At 43.7% G+C, this 27,078-nt stretch overlaps 1 protein-coding gene across 2 annotated transcripts in view; it reads left to right on the forward strand.

Moving 5' to 3' along the window:
* The first annotated feature begins 1,954 nt into the window (after positions 1–1,954).
* Positions 1,955–27,078, forward strand: part of LOC135261558 (glutamate receptor ionotropic, kainate 5-like) — a 57,623-nt gene continuing 32,499 nt past the window's right edge. The window contains exons 1-2 of one of the 2 annotated variants that reach the window (XM_064348009.1): positions 1,955–2,595; positions 3,748–5,660. The gene's annotated coding sequence lies outside the window, so the exon portion shown is untranslated. The remainder of the gene's footprint in view (positions 2,596–3,747; positions 5,661–27,078) is intronic. The other variant, XM_064348010.1, reaches the window with a different exon arrangement.

The raw sequence follows: 27,078 nt of genomic DNA on the forward strand, positions 1-27,078 counted from the left end.
GAACACGGTCCTCTGTGAAACTCTCCAGTGGTGAACACGGTCCTCTGTGTAACTCTCCAGTGGTGAACACGGTCCTCTGTGAAACTCTCCAGTGGTGAACACGGTCCTCTGTGAAACTCTCCAGTGGTGAACACGGTCCTCTGTGAAACTCTCCAGTGGTGAACACGGTCCTCTGTGAAACTCTCCAGTGGTGAACACGGTCCTCTGTGAAACTCTCCAGTGGTGAACACGGTCCTCTGTGAAACTCTCCAGTGGTGAACACGGTCCTCTGTGAAACTCTCCAGTGGTGAACACGGTCTCTGTGAAACTCTTCAGTGGTGAACACGGTCCTCTGTGAAACTCTCCAGTGGTGAACACGGTCCGCTGTGAAACTCTCCAGTGGTGAACACGGTCCTCTGTGAAACTCTCCAGTGGTGAACACGGTCCTCTGTGAAACTCTCCAGTGGTGAACACGGTCCTCTGTGAAACTCTCCAGTGGTGAACACGGTCCTCTGTGAAACTCTCCAGTGGTGAACACGGTCCGCTGTGAAACTCTCCAGTGGTGAACACGGTCCTCTGTGAAACTCTCCAGTGGTGAACACGGTCCTCTGTGAAACTCTCCAGTGGTGAACACGGTCCTCTGTGTAACTCTCCAGTGGTGAACACGGTCCTCTGTGAAACTCTCCAGTGGTGAACACGGTCCTCTGTGAAACTCTCCAGTGGTGAACACGGTCCTCTGTGTTTCCTTCCACTTTGTAATGCTGGGTCCACCGCTGTCATGTCACAGTTACACCCACTAAGCTGGGGACTCTGTCAGAAATATGCTGCCTTTTTTTTTCATTCTTTTTTTTTATAGTTGGAATTTGTTTCAGGTAAGAGGGGTCCCTGGTGACCCATAAGCATTAGCTGCACCCAGACGCACATTGTAGAGATCACAAGGAAACATTCATCATACAGCTTTGAATGCCACTATTTTTTTAAATAAATCACTGGTAGTCATACTTGTAACAAAGTACATTAAATAAATATTACAAGGAGAATTTCTGATTTATGGTGCCAGTAACTTTTATGTGTCATGAATGTCTATGTTAATGCATTGAGTATCAACACGTGGTTATGTGTCTGTAGCACTGCGGTCACCTTCATTATAGCTGTTACTCTCTGTGTGTAGTAGTTAAAAGGTATAATTTGCCCATTAGCCTTCTTGGTTGAATAAGCGTGTTTTTGTTTGGGTATGTATTTGTAAGTGTGAATACCTATGCTTTTGTGTGTGGTGGCAATTGTGTCTGTATCTGTATGCACATGTGTATGTGAATATAAATGTATGCCTGTGTGTGTGTGCGCTAGCGTGTACACATTTGTACATATGTGTGTATGTATACATTTCTACCTTTCTTGTATGTGTGTTTGTGTGTGTGTATGTGTTTGTTTGTGTGTGTGTGTGTGTTTGTGTGTGTGAGTGTTTGTTTGTGTGTGTGTGTGTGTGTTTGTGTGCATGTGTGTGTTAGTTTGTGTGTGTGTTTGTGCGTGTGTGTTTGTTTCTTTGTTTGTGTGTGTGTGTGTTTGTTTCTTTGTTTGTGTGTGTGTGTGTGTGTGTTGTTTGTGTGTGTGTAGTTAGTTTGTGTGTGTGTGTGTGTGTGTGTGTGTTAGTTAGTTTGTGTGTGTGTGTGTGTGTGTTGTGTAGGTGTGTGTGTGTGTGTGTGTGTGTGTGTGTGTGTGTGTGAGAGTGATAGGTTTTTGAGACAGTGTATGTCCAGGATTGACCTGAAGGGATGAAAGAGTGGGGGCGGTCCACATTTGTCTTTGAGAAAACCCGAGAGGGAGAGAGGGAAAGATGGGGGGAGTGGGTGGTAGGAGCAGGGGGGTAGGATAGGAGGGCGTAAAGAGATGAGAGGGAGAGGGAGAGAGGCAGGGAGTGCTGATTGGATTGGAGAGAGCTGAAGAGGTATGGGGATACAATTGAGCGGGGAGAGAGAGGGTGAGAGAGCGAGAGAGCGAGAGAGTGAGAGTGTGAGAGAGAGAGAGAGAGAGAGAGAGAGATTGCAGTTTGCAGTCCTGCACTGTGGAATTACGGCAAACCAAAATGTGTTGGGGGCTGAGAAGGAGAAAAAGGAAGGAGGAGAGGCAGGAGAAGCAGTGCTGTAGCCTTCACTGAAACGCATTTCCCCTCTTTAGAGCTCAGTGCCAGAGGAGGGGAGGGGGGCCAGAGCTGCTTATTCACCAAAGAACGGCAGCATTCTAACCAGGGTGTCATTGCGATCGCGTCCGTCCGTATACGTGCGCGCGTGTATGTGCGTGTGCAAGTGTGTGCACGTGTGTTTGCGTGCGCCGACATGCTAGGGCTTTGTGCGACGATACGAATCACATCTTTTCTTCTGTTTTCCTCTTTATTTTCGGAAAAAGGGCAGTTTCGCGGTTTTGCGCAAGAGGGATTTGACAGGCGGATGTGACCGCGGCGCGGGCTCTGTGGCACCTTCCCCCGGCGTCGCTGAGCGCTCAGTGTAGCCGTCCTATTGGTATTCAGCTGATGGAGGTGCATGGGCTCCTTCCCTCCTCAGTCGGGCTGGAATCACAGTGCTGGGATTGTGTTTGCCTGTGGAGAGGGAACTAAAATGGGTGAGTGTGTGTGCCTTTCTCTCTCCGCATCTCTCCCTCTCTGACTCGCAGTCATCGCTCATGCTAGCTCTTCCCCCCATTTGCTTCTCTGCGATCAAACGCTCCTCTGATCTTTTTCTCGTCCTTTACCAAATTTCATTCTGACATCCATCAGCCATTTTTTTGCCCCCAACCCCCCACCAGCCGTCTCTCACCAAACACGCATCACTCTTATTCACTGTCAACGTGGCAACGCCAACATCAACAAGCCGGTATTTTAGATGTGCCTGGCCTCATTGAAAGTGAATTTGTGGAATTTGTTTGTCTCCTCCAACAAACCCTGCTCAATACCCCCCTCCCCCCTCCCCCTTCCCCCAGCCTATTGCCCTCACTTCCATTTCATATTCAGTTCTGAACATAAAACTTTAGGAAATTATGCTAGTGTATTATACTGTGAAAAGGCTTGGCCACTTCAAAAATCACTGTGATAATTTATGCCATTCAGTCAATTCTATTGAAGAAGTCACAGTCGCTTTCAAGCTTGACTACTTTGCATATGTGTATCTATGTAATGGCAGAGGTATGCTGTCTGAGCCTGTATGACCACACGACGTGAAAGATATGCAATAGGAACAATGCTTTGGTAATTATGCTGTTTTGGTAACAAAGCGTTTGGCAATGCTTTGGCGTCACACCGAGTCTGACACATTCACACGCAAACTGAAAGAGTTTGCCTTGTAGTCTCTCAAACACACTAATGTGTTCATCCTCTCCCCCACGGCACTCGATATCCCACACTGCCTGACACACAACCCACGGCTCTTTCCTGTGCGCGTGTGCCCTGGGCTCAGTCTTCTTCCTGTTGGTGGGGGTTGGGGGCATGGGGCATGGGAACCTGTGGCTTTCAAATCAGGCGAAATCCTTTGCGCAAAGAAAAGGATCTGGGAAATGGAGGGCTGATGAGACAGATTTAAAAAAAGGGGTGTTACACAGAAGGAGGGATCAGCGGAGAAGGGCAGAGAGGAAATGGAGAAGCGGAGCTTTAAGCTGGGGTTATGTGCTTCTTCTCTTTCCCATGCTCTTTACCTACCTATTTATATCTCCTCCCTCTCTCTCTCTTCCTCTCTCTCTCACCTACTCACCTCCCCTTCTCCCTTCTTTCTTTTACTGCAGGGCCAGATTATCTCGGTCCTTCCTTTCTTACCTGGAGCCACTTCCTGCTCTGCCCAAGGCCAAGCGTACCTACGTGTGCCCACTCTCACGTCCGCTAACGCCCACACAGACGCCCGGGCCTCCTCTTATCTCTCAGGCCTGCTACTGGAGATTCCATCAGCTGGAGCCCAAATTGGATCAGTGAGCAGCTATCTGTCTTCATACAGAACAAGGACTGGGTCTGGGATGAAAGAGTTCTAGAGGAACTGGGTTTCAAATCGCGCAGATACACACCGATGCTACTGCCCTGGAAGCATGAGGGATGGCTGTTGGGTTGGACCACCAACCGTAAAACTTGGATTTGAACCTACAGCAGCACGAAGTACAGGGAAGAACTGGGAGCAGTAGGCCAAAATAAGCAACTAAGGCCGAGGCTGGACAAGTCTTTGCTCGGCGACAACGAGACGGAACTAAACTGAGGGACGTACAAAGGAGAGAGATTCTCACAAGGAGACACCACCATGGGCTTCTCAAAAACGATCAGAATTTTCCTCTGGGCGTCTCGGCAAAATCGGCTGACTTTTTTGACGCAGGCCTTTCCGAGTTTGCGGATTGGACTGTGAGCAGAGCTGGGAGATAAAGTTTTGAACGAGAAACATTTTTTAAACTTTCACACCTCTGCTTCCTTGCCGGTGCGTGAGGGAACTGAAGCATTGGCGCAGAACCCGGGCAGAACCTCGACGCGGAGCAGAGGGCCAGAGCAGCAGAACACAGAGACTGAAGTGAGAAAGCGGTGAGGAGAGCGAGCGAGGCAGGGAGAGAGGGGGGAGAGAGAGGACTTAGCCCGGAGAGCTCGTCTGTTTCACGGCGCTGCTGTGGCGGAAGAGACAGGGGGGAAGGAGTAGGTGAGGGTGGAAGGAAGAGCAGCTCGATGGCTGGAGGGGACGAAGGGGCGGCCAGATCCCTGGGCTGGGGGGGTTAACGGTTAGACGCCGATCCTTTCGGCCGGCGGCGCTAGCGGCGTAGCGTCTCCGCGGCTCCCCGGCCGCGTTGCTGCCGCCCTCGTTAGCCGTAGCCGCCACTGCGTGCTGCTGGAAGCGCGGGTCACCGCAATAAGGTGAAGAGCTACCGATTCCCTGCCTCTGTTTCTCTAGCTCCAGCAGGGATACGCTGAGAGGAGCGAGGGACAGAGAGAGAGAGAGAGAGTGAGAGACTGAGGGAACGAGAGAAGGAAGCGGCGAGAAGGGGAACAGGTGCAGCTTCGTTTATCTTTTTCTTCTCATTGAGTTTTTTTCTCTCCTCTTCCTCTCATCTAGAGAGACATTTTTTAAATCCAACTTCAACCGAGAGGGGGGAGGCCTTCATACATCAGAGAGAGAGAGGGAGAGAGAGAGAGAGAGAGAGAGAAAGAAAGGAGGAGAGGCCTTTTTTGGACCGAATCTGCTTTTTCATTTATTTCCCCCCGCTCCACCGTTTCTCCAGCCGCCACAGGCTCTGTCACTCCGTCACCCTCTGTCTCTCCGTCGCGGAAAGAACCAGACGCCATCCTTCCCTCTCTCTTCTCTCTCTCCCTCTCTCTCCCTCTCTTTGATAATTGGAGGCTGTGATATTTCCTTTTTTTTCCTATTTCAAATCTTTTTTTTCCAAAAGGAACAGCGCTATTTTAGAGGTCAACAACAGGGAATCTGACATTTTGTCCCTAGTGAACAGTACCATACCCCCCCCCCGTCACAACCACCACCCCATAAAAGATAATTAACCCCCACCCCCACGGCAACCCCAAAGCTTCTGATCAAATCCCACACCTTAACCCCTCGCTTGGATTTTTTTTTAACCTCTTCACTCAACCCTGGCTCTGCTTCCTCTGCTGCTGTGTTGGCCAGCTACTCCAGGGATCTATGGAAAACAGCGCCTAGCATCGTCTGATTCATTCCGTGAGTACGCCTCTCTTCTTATACGTCAACTTGTTTCCGGGGCTCCTCGTGTGTTTTACCTGTTAGAATGCCCCCCCTCTGATCTTATAATGAGGCGTCGTGTGTTCAGCTACATCCATTCATCTGCTGTATGAGTCTGTGTGCCTCCACTGTGGATCTCAGTTTGTATATACGTTTCCACATTTACGTACATATTTTATTATGTGGTATTGTACGTTTTGTGTGTGTGTGTGTGTGTGTGTGTGTGTGCGTGTGTGTGTATGTGTGTGTGTGTGTGTGTGTTTCTGTAATGCAAATTATTGGTTCTGTTCACACAGATGCTCTTAAATCTTAATTCCCTCTGGGTCACATGTTTGGGCTCCAGGGATCTGAGTTCGTGCTTTTTGAAATTGCTGTCCCTAAGTGAAAGCTTTGTAGAATTTGTGTATTGATTGATATTGAGGGTCCTTTGATTACTGTGAGGTAAGAAAAAAAACAGAGATAGTTTAAACACTGAATGTGCGAAAACACTCTACAGGCAGCAAATGAAAATTGTGTATGCAATCTCCATATAACTCCATAAAAACACACATTAAGTTGAACAGATACACTGTTCAGCAGCCTGTTTAACTATGGATGGGGCCATTAACTACACTCCTAATGTACTTCTACTTTATACAGTTAGATAATTACTGGGGAAATGAACAGAACAGAAAAGAACAGCTCTGATTGGCTTATTGGCCTTTATTGTTAGTACACTGCAAAGGCTGGAGATAATTAAGATTATAAGTAATTACTTATAATTGATTACTGGCAAACTGCAATCATAATGATTTTTATATTCCGTGAATGGCGAAAAGAGCGTAAGCTTCAGTTTTTCTTTTAATCCAATGTATTCAATTTGTCCCCGTAATGACCCTCGGCGTCGTACTTGTTGCAGGTGAACCACATTTTTCCATTTCGCCCTACTGTTTCACCGCAGAGGCACGACAATAACCGCACAGAAAATAATTTTGGGCACGTTTCTCCGGTCTCACTGTTTGTTTTGAGACGGAACTGTAAATGGAGCGCGGCGCGATTGGGGCCATCCATCAATTTTTGGCAGCTTCGCGGCAGATCCGGTTAGAGCGCGGAAGTGGAGGTTGTGGCACATTGCGCCGCATCCATCTGGCGTTTCGGTAGCACTGCTACCTGACCCCGGGGCTGAATGGCGGAAACATCCCATCCACCACATTGTTTGGGCCCACAATGGAGACCTCTGCTGCTTTTGTTCTCAAGATCGTTCCCCCCAGAGCACTATGGGTAAAAAAAAGTCCTCCATCACTGTCCCTGCCCGACTGCCTTGTTGATGACTGGGGAGTGGGGCTGAGACTCCACTCATGTGAGACAATGGGAAATGGCCTTTGTGAAACGTACAGCTCTGTTTGTGTCAATGAGGAGGCTTGGCCTGAGCGGAGAGCTTATCTTAGGATGTGCTTCACATCTTGTGATACTCCTGAGCGTTTTGCCACTCGCTCGTGATTAGTGCAGCCTGAAACGAGTGAGGGCGTAGACTGCTTCAAACGGCTTTGGAGATTAATGGAGGTTCTGATGTGCGTGGAAGGTACTGATGAGTTTATGGATCATCCAGAAGCCTGATATCAATTCTAGGCTGAGGTCAATGTTTTCCCCAGTCAATTATGTTAACCTCTGTTCAGCATTTTTATCGGTTTATTTTCAGTTATTTATTCTCCTCAATATGCAAGGCAATAGTAATATGCACACTATATATTGTACCTGAAAATGACCCAGCCATTGAAAAATCTAACCTCTATTTTTGCTGCTTCTCAGTTAGCTTGAGCATATCCATTTGCTGTCTTGACAGCTGCTACTGGATTAGGGCTTTAGGAATGTTTGTCTGCAAAAATTAAACATCTGAATGGCTATACTGAACATTTGACTGCCTTTTTCCAAACTGAAATTAGGTATATAATGTTTTATGGTCATGTAATCATGTATGTTTCACAACATGGTCCTAGGTGCTATACCAGGCTTCACAATCTCTAAGGAGCATGCTTCGATGTGTTGCATAGGGAAAGTAAAATAAGTCGGTGCTTCATTATGGCAAAGTGAGCCACAGCTTGTCATATCATTGGAAGTGACCCATTAGTATTAAAGCAAGGAATGTAGCAATGTAATATTCTGGTTCTTAATGTGCGAATGCAGACCACGCTGCTATTGCTGTTTACTGGGTGAAAAAAATACACACACAACAAAACAAAAATGCAACACGTTGAGCTTTAAATTCTCTCCAAAACTCTCACCAAAGAGCTGGTCCCTAGGATTAGAAAGAATGAAATAAATCTCCACCCAGCAGCAGGAAGAATGTAGGATCTTCTAAAGGGGTGGCTTTCACTAGCTGGTGCTCCTTGATATTATTTCAGTTTTAGTGCACCCTTTATCGCACAACAAAAATAAAAAATAAAAAACAAATACCCCAGAAAGCGAGCTCCAGAAAGTGAACATCCCAAAATATTCATCCGGTGCAGACCGCTGCGATGAAAGAGAAGTCAGTGTTGACCAGCGCCTACGCCAGCTGCGTCAGTCACACGGTCTGCTGCACAATTACTGCGCAGCTGCAGCTGCTGGGCTGCGGAGTGACAGCTAGCCGCACGTGCCCCCGGGGGACGGCGCACCTGCCAGCGCGCGCTCCCTGCGTCCGGGACTAATAGAGGAGATTGCAGCAACTGGGGCTAGCCTCCGGTTACGAATGGACAGTTCGCAAAAACGAAACAGCTGTTCAAGAACGCGCCCGGTCTTTTTAGTCTGTCTTATTAGGACCATGTGACTTTGAGTGTCCTTGGCATGCTCCGGTTTTATGTACTTGTTCGCGTGCATTTTGCTTCGGGCAAAATGACAGTTGATTGTGTTTATGTATTACTGTTCTAATTGGACGTTCATTTGAAATGGCAGCCATTTATCAAAGCACAGCCTTAGGGGTCCTTTAAGCAACAATAACATTAGGAAGAAGAACTCTCCTCACACTCTCATTGGCATCCTTGGTGTATCAATACACTCTGTATTTTATACACTGGTATTTTAATGCTTTAGGGCATCGTATGATTATTTTTACTTGGCTATGAATAAAACAGATGAATATCAAGACCGGGTCCATATCCACTCATGGTTCTTTTATGGAGCTGACCGGGCAACAGTAAAGTTGCCATCCGGATGGGTTTCGCCATTGGTCAGATGGGGAATGCGCTCTAATTCCCAAGGTTGGCTGTAGGCAAGCACTTGCATTCGCATTCATGCAATCGTGTTCATTTCAGCCGTGGAATACGATCCATCACGGGAGGCTGAGCGCTATGAGATCAATGGAGGGCCTTATTCATGCATGACCCGCGCATTGGCTGGTCCACACCCCCCAACCTCAAAAGCTGAACCGGATCAGAGGAAGCCAAGACCCCCGGTTCCATGTCTTCCTTGCAGCATACCCGTGAAGCAACTGCCATTTTACAGACAAATGCGTTACTCCTCTTCCCTGTAGACGTATGAAAATGGATTCCATATTAGGAAGTCTCTGGTGCTGAGACTAGCTTCCTTATCACAGGTCCACATGTAAGGACACCTGCGCAGAAGTAGGCGTTTAGCCACCTGAGACGTACTGTATGATGATATCACCTGCAGGATCGGAGGATAGGAGGTGATAGAGAGATATTCTCAGGGTGGGCAGCAGGAACAGTTGGACATGTTATCTCTCAACAGATTGAACTGCCCCCCACACCCCCCCAACACACACACACACACACACACACACACACACACTTCATCAGACCGCTGACCTGGGTGTGAAACGCATCAAAGCGCTTCCTCGGGCCAGTCTGCGGCGCGTGGTTCTTTCACACCTAACCCCGGGCGAATCCGTACCGGCGGAAGGAGCGTCCGCGGGTCGCTCAGCTGATTTTGCGCGGGAACGCCAGGCTGCGCGGTCAGGGTGCGGCGCCAGCTCCAGCGGGGCAGAACCCAGCCTGCCGCGCCCTCAGCCCGGCGGGTTCTTAGCGCTCTCCCCGCGGTTGGTGGCCAGTGCCAGATCCCTCCGTGACAGTTTCTCTCGCGTCCCCTGTTTTGACAAACACGAATGCGCATAAGCAGGGTTTCATATCGATTTAAACACACAGTCACGCTAATGCATTGAAGCAGAGCCATTTGAAAGTGCGCAAGCAGCTGCGTGTGAATGTGACCTAACTCCTTGGAACTAGGATGCTTTGTTTATGTAATTTTATTGTATTGCATGTTAAACAGAAGTAGACAAAAAGCCCCATGACACTCACGTATACACATGTATACTCACGAGAATCGCACGCACCCTTGCCGCGACTAGAAGCTAGGATGCTTAATCTACATTTCTTCATTTGGACTGCAAATCCTGTGATTTCAATATTTTGGGAGCTTGTTAGCCAGATGTTTTTTTGTTATTCTAATTAGCTGCATTACACAGTCCACACAGGGAAGTGCTATCATCAACGAAACAGACATATTTTGTTTGCCGTATGGGGAAAGGAAACGTTAACCTACTCCATGGTGTTGCCACGGTGTATTAATCTGCAAACGCATTCGCGTCAGCCGCAACTTATAAACCTAACTGCTCGTTCCTGGCGTCGTCTACGATGCTGATGAGTACAGCCATGGCATCCATCTGTTGCGTTGTGAACAAAAACTCTGAATTCAGAAGACACTGAAGTGAATGCTGGAACGTGAGCTAGAGGCGCTTCGAAAAGCTCTCTGCCGATTCGTCTTCTGGCTTGTATTAGCAGCCAATAAATGGATGCATTCTTTTTAAATGAAATAAAGTTAACCAGGCCCCTCTGAAACAAGATTACAATGTTTACACAGCACAGGAGCATGCTTAATGAATCCAACTCAATGACATTTCATTTGATATATGCTTCTCAGCAGAGGCGTATTTGCTAAAAAGGAACGCGGAGTTGAAACCTAACACGGAATGGAAGAAACGATTAAATACCAGAAAATATATTTCATTTTTTGTGTGATAATATGAGGTACATTCAAGTTTTACTTGTTTGTACACAAAGAGATGTCCTGATGTGATATCTGGGTGTTATATAACACTCCTGAGAGATCATAAAAAACCTTGAAATTTGCAAAACTGTGAACGATTGTGAGGGGGGGGGGGGGGGGGAGTCAGACATTTCCCCTGAAGTAAACTAATTTAAACAGAAACTTTTTAAATCAATTATTAAGACCTGAACCACAAAAAAAAAAGAAAAAAAGAAGTCAAAGCAGCCCGGGGCTTCCGCAGAGCACCGTTGTCAGGTCCGGGCAAATCGAACCCGCGGTAGTTCCCTCTCACTCCGCGGTCCCAGCTTCACGGTACGTCAGCTCGGCGCTGTCTGAGGCAGCTTTCCTCCGGTCCGATCGGTGTTTAACCGGATTATACAGGATGTCGACAGCGCCGGGCAGCGGGAGGAGTGGAGAGACCGCGGGTGAGGGGGCTTACCGGGGTTCGCTGTGCAAACGCCGCTGACGCACCGGGGCCTCGGACTCCATCTGCGACCCGTCACTCGTTTGCGCTCTCTGTAATCAAACGACAACGGGACGCGCCTTCCAAATGTAAACAGACATTCTAAATTGGGTGAAAAAGGAAAATATCCAGGTTCAAAACTTGTTTTAAAAAAAAAAAATAAAGCGTTCTCACTATCCAGTAATGATCACATTAAATTAGCTTGTGCGGAAGTCTCACAGCTTCATGTGTCAGTTTGTGGATGCTGTATAGTGAGTCACACATATGAACCTTGGCTGCAGTAACGCTATGACATCACAACTGTACTATAGTTAAATATGGTGTGCCCTATAGCAAACTGGAATTAATACTCAAAAGGAAGAGATGACTTTTGTGACAATGCATACTTTCACACTTGTTTGTTTTCTTTTTGGCAAGTGTCATGGCACAACATGCACGTCCCTTCCTCCCGTCCAAAATGGGTTAAAGGGGCCTAATCTCACCCTGAAGGAGTAGGGGGAGAGCCAGAGTAGAAATGATGAACTGGATGTCTAGTGGTGGCAGTTTTAAAAGCAGCTTTTTGACCATTGCTGTACGATTGCTTGGGGAATTTATTTGTTCCTATGCTGAAGCTTGGGTTTATTTCATACAGCAAAGGAAGGACAAAATGTTCTCCTCTCAGCTAGCGTGTAGTGTCATTTTAATAACCTTTCTGGTGGTGAAGGTCAAACTCTTAATCAGAGTCCACCGACCTAAAAACGCGAACGGTTGGTTGCCTTAGAGGCGCGTCCCCGTGTTTCTCTGTTCTCTCCCCTTTTGCTAAAACCCCATTTTAAAATGCTTGCGCGTGAAATTTTGTGTTTATATTTTCCCCCTCGAAAAAGGTTTAGGCTTTTTGAGCTTTGGGGAAGAACGAATTAGGACATGGCTGTTTGAGACCGCGATAGTCTATCAGGACTGTACAGAATAGTAAGCTCTTTCTTAAGAGGAAGCTGGCTTGCTATGCACAATGCAGGTAAACAATAGAAGTTTGGATACAGTGTTTTATTGGAGCCAGTAAAGTGAAGCTTTGATATGAGATATGTGATCAATTTTTTTGTTTATCTGTATCAGTTAAAACCCTTACAGCAGCAGTTTTTATTCGCTGAAGGGTGGGCAGAATGCAATCTGGACAGTTGAGCATAGCAATAATCCACCTCTGAGATGGCAACCTAGTGGGTTATTATTATTTTCTTTTAAGAAAATCTTTGCACACCTAAAGAATCCATAAAGTCAAGGAAAAAAGGGGGAAAAAAGACTCCCGGCTGATTTTTTTAAACCATGAAGTTCCAGAGAGAGGTCAGGGTCCAGTATTGAATTCTGTTTTTGGATCAAAAAAAAAACCCATGTTCAAGACAAACCAAATCCTTTAATGGCAGAGCTGCTTGCTCTTTCGATTTCTAGTACTTAATACAATTTTATTTTATTTGCATAACACAATGTCTAAACAAATCGGTTAATTAAAGTCTAGGTTCAATCAGCTCTGAATGTTTCTCCCTTTTTTCATCCTAACACTGCACAATTGTTTTTTTTGACTCACATGACATAAAGTGGCATTATTCCTTTTATTTAGCCAGAGCTTTCCATTTCTAAAGCTTAACAGCAGCCTCCGTTCAAATGAAAATGGCCACTACACACCGATAGGTCCCTGTTATGCAAAAAATAAAAAAGGTTCAAAGCTTCAACTCTTCAAAGCAGAACATAAATCTGCCCCGTGCTATCAATCAAGGCACATTGCTGTTCATAGAACTAAACTGTTCGAATTGCTTGGGCAAAATGAATAGTAATTGGATGTGATAACACATGAATTATGAATGAAGTCATAATAATGACAATTATCTAACAATGCTGATTAACGACTTATTAAAGAGATGTGATTAGAATTTCTTCACATTCTCCGCTTCGTTATTTAACTTGTGCTGTCCTCCAGATTAGGGATTTTGTGTTTTAACGGCAACTCCACACAATAGCATAATTGTGGCTTTTTTCCCTCAATTCCGCCACCGGCTCGGTGGTGTTACAGTAATACATGTCATTTTCCTCCTCATATCTGGTCCACCATGTTTCCTGTCTCCTCTTCCTCTTCTGTCTTCTCTTTTTTTCATTTTTCTTCCTTCTCCTCGTGTCTCCCTCTCCATTCCCCTTCCGTGACTGACATCCGAACACCTCTCCCTTCCTCCTCTTCTCCACCAGAGCCTTCTGTCCGAGGCGATGGGAGATTCTATTCAATGTTGTTCTATCAGATCCATCAGATGCCTGACCCGTCTGCCAGTCATCCTAAACCACTTCCTCTTCCCCCTTCCTCTGCCTCATCCATTTCTCTATAGACAGGATTCTCATATCTATAGAATGAGAGGAGGATAATAGGGTCTCCCTGGTAATCCAGTGCGGAATATATTGCAGTTATATGTCTTCTTGACCTGACTGTACTGATATGGACCACACAACAACAAGCAGTGATGCCTTGCTTTCTGATCTTCACGCTGTGAAGGTGAGAGATTGAGAGAAGAGAAGAGAACCTTTGGTCTTCCATATTCCCAAACTGAAATGCTATAATAAGCTCAACCTCCGATATCGACATCAACATACCTTGTGGCTGTAAAAAAAAAAAATCAGATCTTGCTTCAGCTTATAAATTTGAAAACAAGATCGATAATTACTCTTGCTTCTATCAACCTTTGTACAACCCACAACACACCCTGACCCCTAATGATTTCTGTTATGTTTTTCATGCATTTGTACATAACAGCATAAACAAATTAGTAAAAATGATATATTCCTGTGTATACTAAAACATGATATTCTATCAGGAGTAAAATATGAGAGAGAGAGCAGTAAGAAGAGGGAGGGAAGGAGAGAGAGAGAGGAGGGAGAGAGAGAGAGAGAGAGAGAGCAGAGACAAGGGAAAGTGATGCATATTAATAGAATAATGCACATTTATATAATAGTGTGACAGGTCTTTACTGAAATGTGAATATCACTGTTAAGCCAGGGATAAAAAGACAGCCCTTCAAACTCCAGTGCAGTGTTAGCATTGATTTTCATAATCTGGGATCCAAATGCAATATAACTTCACTAGATAACCAACAAACATCAGTGTATGGACAAACTGGTTTTCCAGTCACATAACATTGATCATTATCCATTAATTTCTCCCTTCGTATCATGTTCTTGTTTGGAAAATAGGTCCCTGCTAGAATATTTACTAATATATTCTGATATTTAACAGTTTGTTTAAAAAAGGTATTAAGACATTTATAATTGCACGTCATTGGACTTGCTTCATGTTCCTAAAATGTACCATTTTTATGTTCCCTGTAGTCCCATTTTTATGTTCCCTGTAGTCCCATTTTTCAACAACATAATTGGTTTACAGGCAAATGATTGGTCATAGCTTTGATGTGATTCTTTGCATCATTTTTTGATGTGTGGCAATTGTTTCTCAACATGGAACACAATTGTTATGGCAACTAGTGTAAGGCAACTAGCCTTTATCCATTAAAACCAAATATGTTTCTCATACATCTTGTATAACCGACCGTGTAAACCAGACAGCCAATAACCTAAAATTCTAATAACATATATTAATTCATATTTTAGCTCAACGTGGCTTAGCATAATTTGTTTACCAGCAGTTGAGTCTGTGTTGATTACGTATGAGGATAAATATTTTAAAATAATATTCTTACTACTTATTTTTTTTTAAATAAGATTTTAAAACATAGTCACCCAATTATTTTAGAAGCCGTCAAGAGAACAGGAATGACTAAACAGTGAAGTGACAACGTAAAGTGAAATGATTCACCCTGCATTGGTACAGAGCGCAAGCGGGACGCGAGAGACTCTGTTTTTCGTGTGCGTAAATTCTATAGCCATTCCCGAGCCTCTCATGACAATTACTTCACCAGGACATTTCCCAGGGACGGCCAGTGTTTGCTTCAGTTGTTTGCTAAATGTGACGTGGGCAAGGCCTGTGGTGCTGTCACAGCTGAAGTCAGAGGCCACAGGCCGATCTCTCTGATCTTCCTCTTGGCCCCGTTAGAGGGAAGCACGATAAACCCAATAAACCGTGATGCCACAACTGCCTCGTTCATTAAGACAAACAGGGCACACCGAAAAAGAAATGGTTCGTGCTCTGCTTTATTTCTACATAAAGGAAGAAAACCTTGTGGTGCAACGGCAGAACAAAGACCCTTTAAATGAGAATGTAACTTTTTCTGAGTTGTCCTTACTTTCGGGCGAACATGACCCAGAAATTCAAGGATGTCTCCAATATATTCCGTGAATTCCATCCTAATTAGCCCTAAGATATGGAACAAGTTTCTGTTTTGCACTTTACTTGCTGTGTAAAATTGTTTTTGAAAGAGACTTCATGCTTCCGGAGGCTGATGAGGAGGAGTACAAGGACAGGACGAAGATTGAGCTTGCTGTGGCTGCGCATTCTGTATGAGCTCAGTGGACTCTTCAGGGGGAGGGCTGTCAGTTTAGACATTGAGACATGACAGGAAATGCCCCCCCCCCCCCCAAAAAAAAAAAAGTATACATAGGCAGATAGTAGTCTCTAACGATACCTCTGTATCACTGTTGTGTTATTTTTAAGTGCGGACATATGTGAGCATCATGAATTATTAGAGTGAATGAACAGGTGTAGATCCATAATGATCATGTGATTATTGTCGGCATTGCTAAAATTACGCAGTTATTTCTGAGTGGCTCTGTTCGCAGAATCAGTGAGTATCCAACAGGAACCACCATTTTCAGTGTGCTTTGTCTGCACCTGAGATAGGAGGAAGGTGTAATATTCACAGGAGCACTTGGGACGAATACAGGAATAGACTTCACCTCAGGCATCAGCTGGACATAATATGTTCAGTGTTATTGTGCACTGAACATATTATAGCACCTAATTAAAGCTGTTTAGCATTAAAGATTTACACTCAGAGAAGGTTTGTGAAATTGTGAAAGACGCGACGCCCTCTCTCTCTTAAACGAAAGCAGCCGACGAAGGCATGCTATTCTAGCAGTTACTGAGGTGTTTTCTCTTATTCTGCTCACATCTACTGCGCATGTCAGCCATATTGTCAATCCGAAAGATCCTCGGCAGGGCGCTTGACTGACACGGGGAGCCGGAATCCGGCGCCTCGTCTCCGGCGGGGAGTTTGCGCGCGGCAGATGAGAAACGCACACGGGTGACAGAGTGAATCACGGAGGCAAAGATTGTTTCACCACCCCGGACGCTGATTATCTCCTCTCTTGGTTTCCCGGGTAATTCCATTTTCAGGAACGGCCAGGTCTCAGATGCCAAATGCCTGCATGGTGATTAATCTCTCCTCCTGATTATGACATACACTGTACATTCCTCCACAATCATTTACTGTAGATGCTGGAAACAAATGGATTCTCAGAGTGAGATAAAATGGCGAGCGTATAGTCTCTTGCCTGCAGAGTACTGCCTGCTGGTAAGCAGGCCAAGAGCATTCAGTTTAATTCCATTTGTAAATGTTTAGGGGACTCCTGTTCTGTTTGATCTGGACTTCCAGCAATGTCTTATTGACACCTTGGACCTGAGAGAATCAAATCACTGCACCTCAGAGAATCCTGCACTCTTCCACAGAGGATTGTAAGGAGATGATGGGGAGGTTTTAGGTGGAAGAATAGGGATATTGTTTGCCAGAAATATGTATTCAGGAGTTAAGATTCCATATCATTTCAAAGCAGTGCTTTAAATGGCAGAGAGGGAGAGGCGCATGGAGGGCAGGGTTTTTACGGCATTAAAATGTCTTAGGCAGGCCAGCTAAGTGTTTTATCAAGGTGCCTAATTTGCCAGTAGGAGAAATCGTGTGTAAAAAAAAGCACCTATAAAACAATTAGAAATGGTTTTGCGTTTATTGGTACAATTGATCAAGAATGACACTGCTTTTCAAGTTTTTTTTTTGAAGTTTGGACTGCTTTCTAGTTTATGTGCAACCTCAGATGCACTACAAAAGAATCCGCCTGATTGGATAACAGAAGGAGGCTGGCAGAGAGTGCCGAAGACCACGCGTGGCGCTCAGGCGTCCACTATCGACACGACTTTCAACGGAAGCCGCCTGCCGTCGCCAGCACTGACAGCTTTGTGTTTTTATAGGGCAACCGTTGGTTTATTTATGCTGCATCTGCTGACTTTTAAGGTGTATATATGGAGCATTGTGCGATGCAATTGGACACATTCCATGAAAATATCCGATGGAATGGAATGAATGGGAAATGAGTCAGGATTTGGCAATTCTATGCAAATACCCGAATTATGCACTAATCCGTTATGCAGCTAAGTGGATTCTCCTGTATTAGCATTAACCTACACCCTCAAAACAGTAAAAAAAAATGAGTCATTTTTTTAAACACAGCTCTATGTCTAGTTAAGGGCAACACATTTTGTGTTGCTTTCAACACAGTCTGTGTTAAGAAGTCTCTCTTTGTGACACATGCATTAAGATAGGCAGGTGAGGTTAATTGTAGAGTCTATATTGTGTGTGAGTGAGTGGTGTGCATGCCCTGCGATGGACTGGCGAACTGTCCAGGGAGTATTCCAGCCTCTCGCCCAATACGTGCTGGGATCGGCTCCAGCACCTCCGTGACCCTGACCAGGAATAAGCGGGTATAGATAATGGATGGATGGATGTCTTTGCCTATCTGTGCAGGTTGAACTGAGAAATAAAATTCTGAAAAGCTTAAACAACATTTTTTTCTGAAAAATGTTGTTTAAGGAACAAGTAATACCAAAAGGGATGGTGCAAGCATTCTCTGAGTGAATGTGTATACGTAATTTAAATACAGTAAACTATTCCTGTGTATACAGCATGGACTATATCGCCCCCCCAATTCTGGCACTTACAATATGTAACCCTTCAGTAAATATTTAATTTAATTGTTCCCATTTTTGTTTCATTTTTATAGCCTCTTTATCTCAATGCATTGTGGCGGTCTCTTGACAACCAGAACTTCACGTTCTAAGTGTGGCTAAATATAAAGAAACGACGCTTGACGTCAAGTTGACAATGGCAGTGAAGCCAGACTGACTGCAGACGCTGTTGCATAAAGTCACCACCTAAGCCCCATTTTGAGCCAGGAGACACCCTGGAGGGCACTAGCAAATATGCTAGGCTTCAATTCAAAGGGTGTGCATTATGTAGAATGTACAGAAAGCCACTGCCTCTCCTCTTCTGAACGAGTTCTCCCGCAATCTGAGAACTCAAAGGAAATGAATTAGTGTCACCCGTTAATGGGCGAGGCATTGCTAAGCCTTAGTGGATTGTGATTAACATAATCATTTATATTTTTGCCATTTTCTCTTGGCCTTACCCATTCAGAAGCTGAGGAGAAGATTCTATGCGATCACCTCCAGCCCTCCGGCAATGCTGAATTGGCCTTCGGGGTGATTTGGAGTGGTTGTTAAAAGGCCATAATGATTTGCCTGCGAAAAAAAGTGCCTCACCTTAATTTCGAGGCACCTCCTAGCAGTGGCGAGCTAATGGCATTGTCCTCTGCGCAGCGCTTAGAAGCCGCCGTCCTGCCAGCGTGGGCTCGGTGTGAATAGCGGAATGCTAAATGCTAGGAACGTGCACTTCGCTCAAATTAATGCGCAGCACGTCTTTCCAGAGGAACGGTTGTTCTGTCTCAAAGGCACTTTCTCCTGCGTGAGCACGCTCAGTTCTCAGACTGCAAATGGGTTAGCGGTTCCACTGTGGTGCACTTGTTTGGGGGGGGGGCATCGATAAATGAGGGTGCATCATTAGGCTCGACGCTCGGAGACAGTAATAGGCACGACTATTTCAACTGCCGTTACGTTCTACACGAGCCAATCAATCAATCAACCGACCAACCAACCAACCAATCAATGAATCAATGAATCAATCTATCAGTCAATCGATCAATCAATCAATCAGTCCGTCAGTCAGTCAATAAATAAATAAATCAATCTTAATTTCCACACATTATTTCACTGTGTGGATTTTCCGGAGGTAACATCATCCAAATAAAAACCAAAAAAAAACAACATTATTTAAACATTTAAAATACATTCAGGAAAAAAGACTCCCCTCTCACAAGTGGTTATGGGACCTGAATCCCAGAACTAGCCTATAAATGTTCCTTAAACCTTTATTTTTTTTGGACTTCACCTCCCACAAGGCCTGTGCAAATTGATGTGCAATATTTACACACTGAACTCTCCCCAGTATTCGACAGGCTACGGAAGGCACTGTTAATCAGTATTTATGTTTTATATGGAGACAGATAAGCAGCCATGGGGAGAGCATGATCAACAACAAGACCGAAGCGGAGGACCTGAAGTGAATAACGATGACAGCGGCAGGCATCCTATTTCACCCCTTAATACAGATTAGACAGGTAACACTGCTACTGGCGGACAGGTTCTGTAATTATTGTGAGCAGTGAACCAGGTTTCCCTGCTAAACTCCATTTCCAGGGATCGCTTTCCTTAGCTGCTCCAGCGCCGATCCAGATAGAATTTTATGCGTTTGCTGAACTACCAAGGGAATATTTTTGCCCCTTATCTTCTAAATACAAAGTCAAAGAAAAAACCAAATCTGATTTGAATAACAGACTCTGTTAAGGTCTGGTCTGAATAACAGATTCCGCTAAATATCATCCATCTTTAAAAAGTGTATTGTATGTGCAGCTTATTGTGAGCATATTTCATAACTCATTAATTTATCTCTTCAAGGATGCATTATGTAATGATTCATTTATAAAACATTGCATAGCATGCATCTCTTCCCTTCGTACATGTAAAGCTGTCCCTGGCTAGTTATAAATATATATTCTTTTAAATATAGAAACGATACATTCTAGCAAGAAAATCTCAGAAATTAAACTCAATTCATGAAACATGCATACGATCAGATTTGATTGTTAACTGTGCTTTGTTCCTGTGTTTGTTTCCATAAATATTTTAGCATTCATCATTTTTTTACTTATCTCAATTTGCTGTTTGGTATGATCAAAATCTGTATGTTTGGAAACATGCACAAATGCATAATTATATACTGAAGATGTGTCTATTCAGAATACTTTATTATTTATTCAGTCATTTTTGGTTACAAACTCATATTAACAACAATCTTTAAAAAAATCAATACAATTATTATATTAATAGTATAATATATAAAAAATAAATAGGCCATTGATTTTAATGAAATTAACTAACCTATATGAATCCTCAAATTTAATTTTTATTTGGTTTTCAATTTTGATTTCAATTTCACTTTAGTTTTATTTTAAGAGTGGGTTTGCTATTTTTAGATTAGTTTTAGTATTTCCAAAATCTTATTTTTATTTCAGTTCACAATGTTTTTCACACCTAGTTTTCATCTTTTAGTCTTCAGTTTAGTTTACAAAAATAACCTTGTTGTGAACACATGTATTTTATTATGTTTATTGATTAAAGTGATTGACGATGAGGATTCATAATGATAATTTAAAGCCCATCAAGCACCAAGCCAAACCCAACACTTAGCAATGGCATATTTGCTGTTTTTGGATTAGTTGGCCCATCGTGCCTTGGGGAGGGAGGGCGTCCTTTGCTCTTTAAGCGCCACACAGATACGTTTGCGGAGAGCGACGAGTGGCTGATGTTTGCACGCGACCCCGAGGTCGCCATGCTTTTTATGGGATTGCTTGGGTGTGTCCTTATGCTAGTCACCATGAACAGGCACACGCATCCAGTTTATGAACAGTCGACATTTATCACCTGATACATCCGGGACAGGCACAAAATCAAAGGCCTGCACATATTTCATGAATTCCATGTTGGTTTTTCAAAGGAACTTTTATTAACAACAAAAGTCAGAAGAATTTTGGAATAAAGGAGTGAATGAGGCCCAATAACTGTACTATAAGCTGAAGTATACTCAGAGATACTCAAAAAAGAAAGGCGGCGTTGTACTATGATGGGGAGGGAACTGGTCCTGAAGCTCTGAGACTGTAGGTTCAGTGTGGGATGCTATACTCTTGAGCAAGATACCTAACCAGGGATGGTTCAGTAAATATCCAGCTAAATGGATTGTGTTGATTATGTAAAAGAATGTGAGCTGTGTAAGTTGCTCTGAATAAGAGTGTCTGCTAAAAATAAAAATGTACTAAAAAGCGTGGATTAGACATTTAATAGATATGTTTTCTACAGTGTGTAGCCCGCTAGTTGTGCTGGATGTGGATACGACGTAACTGTTGGGCAGGAAAGAGTACTAATGAGTGTCCAAATGTCAGCTCAAACAATGGAATGTTTTTCTGGTTTGTACAGCTTTAGATCATCCCCTGACCCTTTTACCCCTTTTTTGCTCCTATCGATTTGTGTCAAGAAGGGGAACTTCTCCCTAATATAAGTGCCAATTACAAGGTAACAGTTTTACAAGATATCTGTCCCTCGTCCTGGAAATATCTGCCTGATATAATGGCAATAAGAATTCTGTCTCTGGGGCAGTCACATCCACTCTCAATATAGCCGGGCCACACAGCTCAGTCGAAGACGTGTGTTTCAGAAGCAGGGTACTGGAGGTAAGACATATAAACTATCAATGTATCTTTAGATATAGCTATAGACATAAACTATATGATTATTTTTAACCTTTCATCAGTGGAAGGATCAGTAAAGTGACATCAAATTAGGACAATGTTCTCCTTGTTAAAATTAATGGTTGCACTTGCACCCGCAGCCTTGCTGGCTGCATTCTGCTTCTGCCTAATGGCTGATGCTGAGGATAAGTAGGGCAGAGTTTGACTACAGCAGTGCTTAAATGGACGGTCTCCCGGGAAACCAGGCCGAGGCAGGAAGTGCTGTCGGCCCTGTAGGGGGCAGTCTTCCCTCTGGACCGAAGCAGTACCCCCAGCGGAGCGACGGGAAGCTGATGTCATCTTTCGAATGAGTCGTTAAAGCAAACTGCTGACATGCGGCGGTAATTAAAGATCCCGTGGCACGTATTCCGAAGATTAGCAAGTTCTCTGGAGTCCTGGAAAAATTCCCAATCCGGAAATCAAATCACCTCCCAGTTTAATTGGTTTAATAAATCCTTCCCTCACCGCCACACCTTGTGTGTGGCGAGTGTTCTTCAGCCTAATGGCTGCCGTGCATCACCCCGGTGGGCGGAGAATCTGGTGCTGGTTGAGGTGAGTCACCCATCCTCCACTATAAAGTGCCTCGAGATCAATTATCTGTGCTATATGGACCCAATTCATTTCTATTCTTTTGTAAGTAGAAATCTGTCAGGTCACATCCACTATTGGATATCAGATTAACTAATAAATAATAATACTTCTGACATTGTTGAGCATTCTTAAAATTTAAAATATAAACTATGCATTAGCTGAATATTCAGCTTTGTGACATTATTATTATTATTATTATTATTATTATTATTATTATTATTATTATTATTATTATTATTATTAATAATCTTATTATTATTATTAGTAGTAGTAGTAGTATTATTGTACTTAATGTAAAAATGCATTGTTCTCACTGAGGTAATCAGTTACAGCAATGGAACACAGAAATGAGAATTTAGGGTGCGTTTTCTAATTCTTTGGACAATGATAAATGTATAATTTCTACCCTTCTTCAGTCCATACAGATACATATTTAAGATTTATATTGGTTAGGGATGAAATTTAAAAAATTCCATTTGTGAAAACATTCATGTCCACCTAAAGAAAGTAACACAAGATATCCATGACCAGCAGAGATTTGATATTATTATTTTCAATAGAAGGGGCAATGTGAATTTTTTATTCGAAGAATTTTTTATTAGGCAATCTGACAGCGTGTTTCAACCCCCAGAAACACCCTTTCTTTCCCTGATATGAGAACATTGTGTCTGAAGTGAACCCCTATGCAGCAGCACAGTAAGCCAAGCAGTGCATGCTGGTAAGGCTTGGTGGAAATTAGGTCAGATAAAGAGATGGAGCTCTCTCATTTGAATTTTCCATCTATTTATGTTTTGGTCCACACTTTCAACTATGGGGTATTTGAGGGGGTTTAATCAGCTGCTAAATCACATAGCACTCAAAAGAAACAAATTAAATCTGACACGGGGCTGGGCTCAATGAACATTTGTCCTTTCATTTGACTGGTGATTAAGTTGAAATTGTATTTTGTTTTTATTCGCCGAGACAGTTTGAAGCTCAGCAATTATCAAAATCAACTCGCCACAGACGGAAAAGCAAACAGCTCCATTTTATTCCAGATATGCACTCAGTGGCCACTTTATTAGGTACCCCTGCTCGTTTACACAAATAGCCTGCTGCTTCAAAACCAGCTGCAACTCAATATATAAAGCATGCGAACATGGTGAAGAGGTTCAGTTGTCGTTTGACCAAACATCAGGAGGAACAACATGCATTATTTAAGCGACTTTGACCGTGGCGTGATTGTTGGTGCCAGACATGGTGGTTCTAGCATCTCAGAAACAGCTGCCCTCCTGGGATTTTCCTGCTCTACAGTTTCTAGTGTTTACAGAGACTGGTGCGATAAACAAAAGACATCCTGTGAGCAACAGTTCTGCGGGCGAAAACGCCTTGTTAATGGAAGAGATCAGAGGAGAATGGGCAGACTCGTTGGAGCTTTCAGAAAGGCTACAAATGCTCAAATAACAGCTGTTTTCCACAGCGGTGTGCAGAAGGGCGCCTCTGAATACACAATGCATCAAGCCTTGCAGCGGACGGGACACAGCGGCAGGCGACGACGCCGGGTTCCACTCCTGCCGGCTAAGAACGGGAATATGAGGCTACAGTGGGCGTGTGATTGCCAAAACTGGACAACTGAAGATTGGAAACACATTGCCTGGGCTGGTGAATGCTGTGACATGCAGATGGTAGGGTCAGACATAAACAGCATTGAATCCATGGATCCATTTTGCCTTGTGTCACCGGGGGAGGCTGGTGGTGGCGTAATGGTGTGGGGAATGTTTTCTTGGCACACATTAGGTCTCTTAATGCCAACTGACCATCATTTAAATGCCACAGCATGCCTAAGCATTGTTGCTGACCATGTGCGTCCCTTTATGGCTGCAGTCTGACCTTTTTCAAATAGATAGATCCAGCAGGATAATGTGTCATGTCACAAAATATATATCACCTCAAGCTGGTTTCATGAACATGACAGTGACTTCAGTTTGTGTGTGTGTGTATATGTGTGTGTGTGTGTATGTGCACATGGCCAAATATACTGTACATATTGTGAGACCAGCAATTATATTCTATGAACATGCTATAGAGCAGGGCTGCCCAACCCTGTTCCTGGAGATCTGCTGTCCTGCAGGTTTTCATTTCACCCTAATTTGGCACACCTGTTTCTGCCAATTAGCAGCTCAATGAGATCGCTAGCTGTTGAATTGGGTGTGCTTTTTTAAGGTCGAAAGAACCTACAGGACAGTAGATTTCCAGTTACCGGGTTAGGAGGCCCTTCTATATGCATTTTTAGTGTTACAAGATTACAACGTGCACGATACATTTTGACATCATTAGCTTCACACTTAGTGAGAAGATTATAAAGGATAAAGAGAACACTGAGCTTGATACATTTCCAGAAAACAAGAGTCTATAACAGAAAACACAAGTGCTTCAGTTCTTTATTAATGCCTTCAGGAGGTACTGTGTTCAGTACATGTGATAATCTAGCTCTTCTCTGTAATAACAATTCATCATGTTCCCACACACACCCTCCCCCCGCCCCCCTCTGGTGTCGATCCTTTTCTAGTGCCCAGAAATGCAAGCAGTCGATAGTGTGATTCATATGTAGCCATTTGCTAAAATATTTATTTTTGATATGGTTTCCATTTGTTAATGTGTGCCATACAGCATCAATTAAGTTTAATGCCTGACAGTAGGTGACAGTCACGTTCAATTAACACAAGTTATACAGATAATGGAAAAGAAGATTTTAGAACTGCTGACCCCTGCTGATTTTATTTTTGACAGCAACTCAAAGGCGTATTGGTGTATCTGGCGTATTTGTGGCGTGTGTGTGTGTGTGTGTGTGTGTGTGTGTGTGTGTGTGTGTGTGCGCGTGCATTTGTGTGTGGCTGTTTCCACAGCAGATCTGCCCCCTGATCCAATTCTACAGTTTAATCAAAGAGACACAAACCCATTGTTGTTCAGAAGTCTGAAATGTTCAGGAAACTGAAAGTAAATTGAAGCAAATATTTATTTGAAAGATTTATTGGAATGTTTACTTGCATGACTGTAGTCATCATCAAACAATCTATAAGCATGATCACATAAGAATATACATTTTTTCTATGTTGGCTCTCCGAAGTATGGAGCATAATAAGATGCAGCATAATAGCCTAATAGCCTAACAGCCTGTCTGTAGACCATATTTCACACTCGTACTCTAAGGAGAGATCTTTTATTTGTGGAAATTACAACTTTTTGGTCATAACATGTGATTTACCAACCCTGATAAAAAATTATATTTTATATATCTTCCAGTTATAATTGGTCAACTCTGGGAAGAAAAAGGAAATAAAAAAATATATACAATGGATTATCTGTGCAATTCCAAAGAGAGTATTTTGGTTTGAATATACCCTTAGCACCTCGCATCGCTCTCATTTTTTAGTAGTACCATAATAGTTTTCTACTGAAAATTACCATGAGATTTTTAGATCCTCCAGTGTTTGAAGAGTACCAGTTTAAATAACTTGCAATGGGCGAGTACGTAAAATTACAAACAGCGTGTTCTGATTTCGGGCCAGCATTAGTTTCAAGCAGAATCTCTGCGAGAATAGAGAGCTCTGGTGCACTCAGCTAATGGTATGCTGACTGCTGTGACCTCTATTTTTGAGCCACTTTTTCATGTCTCTTACCTTAGCCGTAGAGTCACCGCGGTCACGGCGAAGTCTTCAGACACATTAAATTGTCCCGCCGGGAGGTTATCTTTGAAGGCGGTAGGGTTGCGGTTGGAGCCAAAAGGAGCCAGCAGTGGTCTTTATCTTTCCCGCGTACACAATGGCGGCTAGGGACCTCACTCTTTGTGTATGTTTTTACAAGGACCAGGAAGTGAACCTCGAACGTGAATTTGAATTTTAAAGTTAATTTTAGATTAGGACTCATAGAGTCTTTTGGTTTAAGCGTAACTTAACCAAAAAAAAAATTCCCTTAGCTTACAGATCAACATAGCCGCTGAGCGCTTTTCACAGACTGGGCGCGCAGCGGGAAAGCTCCCTCTCCACAGGAGCGCCAGGCGCTCAGCGTGCGCCGCTCCCCCTCCGTCACGCTCGAGCCATGACTGCACATTTCATTTCAGACTCCTTGTGAAGAAGCCAGCTTCCTTTGAGTCTCCATATGAGCCAGCCTTCAAAGCATGTCACTGTAAAGACCATTTATAGAATTTGCTTCAAACTGAAATATTGATATTTCTTTTCATTTTAAAGCTGAGCAGTTGAAAGTGAGCAGCACATCATTCTTCTAATTACACATCTTTCTTTTCAGTCCCCGGAACGCACTTGGAAGGGGGAGTTTTACACGTCTCTCTGCCGGTACGAGACAGTTAAAATGTGTATTCTCTAAATTTTAATTCCATGCAATGAGTCACAAACAATTTTACTGTATAAAAGTGAAGAGTTTATCTACAACTTAGCTACATGGCTTAAATCAGTGTTTCTCAACCCTGGTCCTGGGGACCCACTGCCCTGCATGTTTTAGATGTCTCCCTGCTCCAACACACCTGATTCAAATGAATGGGCCGTTATCAGGCTTCTGCAGAGCTTGATGGCGACCCATTCATTTGAATCAGGTGTGCTGGAGCAGGGAGACATCTAAAACATGCAGGGCAGTGGGTCCCCAGGACCAGGGTTGAGAAACACTGGCTTAAATTATGCAAAAAAGAAAACGTGAAACACC

Source organism: Anguilla rostrata, chromosome 8 (assembly GCF_018555375.3).
Source record: "Anguilla rostrata isolate EN2019 chromosome 8, ASM1855537v3, whole genome shotgun sequence".
NCBI lineage: Eukaryota > Metazoa > Chordata > Actinopteri > Anguilliformes > Anguillidae > Anguilla > Anguilla rostrata.